The sequence below is a fragment of the Morone saxatilis genome, unplaced genomic scaffold (assembly GCF_004916995.1).
Source record: "Morone saxatilis isolate NCDOM2014 unplaced genomic scaffold, NCSU_SB_2.0 Contig24, whole genome shotgun sequence".
NCBI classification, from domain to species: domain Eukaryota; kingdom Metazoa; phylum Chordata; class Actinopteri; family Moronidae; genus Morone; species Morone saxatilis.
Window position 1 is genome coordinate 25,653,903 of NW_023339807.1, and position 2,978 is coordinate 25,656,880.

Sequence of the window (2,978 nt, forward strand, 5' to 3'; positions counted from 1 at the left end):
CACAATGAAAACATACCTATGGATATTATGTTCTATAGCGGCAATAGATCCTCCGAAATGTTACACACTGGACCTTTAAAATATAAAAACTAAAATTGGTTTATAATGCATCATGCATGTTGTACTGATATTATATTATTGGATAGTCAATAAGGGACTGCACTGCTTTCCTCCAATTTTTTTGAAGAGACTGCAAGGTCCACTCCATATCTGTTCTGGAGCTTTCTATCATGTGACATGATCTTCCTCTGCAGATGAAGTTACCCAGTTGTTATAGACTCAAGATGCTCATTACATAAATGTTCCCACAAAAATGCAATGCTAACGAGATGCTAATTTTTGCCTAAAAAGCACAGACTGCGTTGTTTTACTTTTGAAAGATATTTACATCAATCAATTTCAAAAAACAATCAAAAAATCTCACCTCAATGTCCTTCCTCTGCAGATGCAGATGCCCATTCTCTGACTTTGTCCACGTAACCATAACAATCTAATTACAAGCTTTCTATCATATTCCATGATCTTCCTCCAGTTGTCCTATTGTAATTGTTTAAATGTCCATTATTTCTGAGCACTGAGGATTTTTTGTCCTTAGAATTATTCTTCCATTCATTTGAGTGTTCTAGTCATGATCAAAAATTAAAAACCCCAGACTGCAATGCTTTGCTTTTGCTTGATACAGTATGTAAATTATGATCATGAGACACTACACCTGTCAACGATGGTGCAAAATGATGATTGATTACAATTTCAAATCAGTTTAGTGATCACTATAGAGTAAAGTGTTTAGGGGGTAATGAATGAGTGAACGAGGGAGTGATTTTGGACACAGCATTAGTTGAAGAACATTATAACTGAAGCAAAATGTAAGCAGCTCAATGTTGTCAGATGTTGTGTAGAAAAGCTGTTTGGTGTTGTTCGCCGTTCACTGAGCATATTGGTGGACATGAGAAATGTGTTTGAAATGGAGCCCAATCAATGAGCAACCCCCTCCTGCTTGAAGACAATGATAGGTGGGATGAACGGGGAGGGGCGGCGAGCAGCACTCTGCTCAGCTGGAAGGATTTAAGCATTTGAGGTACCTTTGATATTTGTCTTTGAATAAAGGGGTGTATTTCCCTTTTTGTTTCCCAGAGTGGTATAATTGAGTACGGCAGCAGTGAGGGGACACCTCTGCAGAGCCACAAATTGCATCATTTGCAGAGTTGTGTTGTATTTTCTGCTCAAGACGTGCTGGTGCTGGTGCTGTTGCTGGTGGTGGCATTGGGAGGAAGGGGGAGAAGAAAGCAATACGGCCACAATTGGGCCAATGAAGCATATCACGCGCATTCACTTTGCATTTGCCACTTCCTTCAAGACTTTTCTTTCTTTGATTTCTTTGAGGCACTGCGGCACTCCTCACATGCTAATAATAGACTTGTCCATCAACTGTCCCCACCCTTGGAGTTAATTGGCGCTGTGCAAAGGGAGCCAGTGTCGCTCTGAAGTCGGGCCGTCATTAGATCAGTGGATGCTGACCGTCCCCAGCTCGCATACACCCCTCTGATCTGCACACTCTCCCCATCTCTTTTTCACCGCCCCACCTGCTCTCACAGCACGCCCCCCCCCGCAGAGCAGACCCTCCCTTTCACCGTCCCGTGGTGTCTTCTCAGAAGGTCTTGAGAAGGCCGACCTGCCTCCTTTCACATCTACGCCTCAGACGCTGCTGTGATCTCACTCTGACTAGATAGCTCTCCTCCCGCCCACAGGCAGAGACTGAAGACTGTCCTTGTGCTGCAAGTGAGTGTTGTTTTCACCTCAATACTGGTCTTTCAAGCTCGTGTTATGGTTAGATCTCCCTGTACATTCACTACAAAAGTCTTTTTGTCTCTTATTGTGCTCTAAAAAGTCATATTTTCTTAATATTTTGTGGATTCAAGAGTCATTTTGCTTCATTCTGGTGTAGACGTCAAGTAAAATTGTATTTATATAGCCCAAATCACATTTTGCCTCAGGGGGCATCAGAATCTGTACAACATATAAACCTCTTAGACCATCAATTCCGGTAAGGAAACCTCCTCCAAACAAAACTATTTTATGGATTAAAAAATGAAAGAAACCAGGAAGAACCACAGAGAAGGGATTGCTCTCCCAAGACAGACAGACAGACATACATACAATCAAGTGTACAGAACAAACCAACACAATCACATTATACACACATTTTGATGACACAATTTTGGATAAATGAAGATCATGAAATAAATCCAGAAGAAAACAACTTCAGATGTCGCTGAATGAGAAAACCAAGCTCTCCACCATGGAGATCTGGGGGACGATGACATGCTTCTCTAAAAAATAAAATAAAATCAGAAGTGCTCGGTAGTAAAAATCACTGGGTAAGAAATATATTTCTTCTCTTCTGCCTGTCTCAATGAGCAACACAGGTCCACAACAGCTTCAGTTCACAAATGAGCCTGAGATAAGGACCTTAGAAAATAATACAAAAAAAGACGTTTCCCCCTTCCTGGATGGCCAGTGTTGCAACAAGAGCCGCACTGGCTGCCAAGAGGGTTCTGGATGTGTCTGTGAGTGTGTGTGTGTGTGTGTATATGTACATGTGAGCCCTTGGTGCATGCAAACACATGTACTGTATGTGTGCCAGCAAGTGCTTCCGCTTGTTTCTTTCTGCTTTTTTTTGCATTGCGGTGTAGATCATGTAAGTGTTCATCTTTACAAAGATTTGACCGATCTACCACATTATTGGTCTTTCAAAATTGGTCATGTGGGATATTTCTATATATGGTAATATTAGAGAGGCAGTGTTGTCCATAAAAAGACGAGAGCTGGAGCAGATTCAGGCTCTAAATCCTGCCCCCCCTAAACAGACCCAAAGAATTTAATTTAGTAATGGCACCCCATGTTTGTTCTAAATTATCTTCAGATACTCATAAATTGATCCTACTAATAATAATTGTGTGTGTATCCAAAGCCTGATA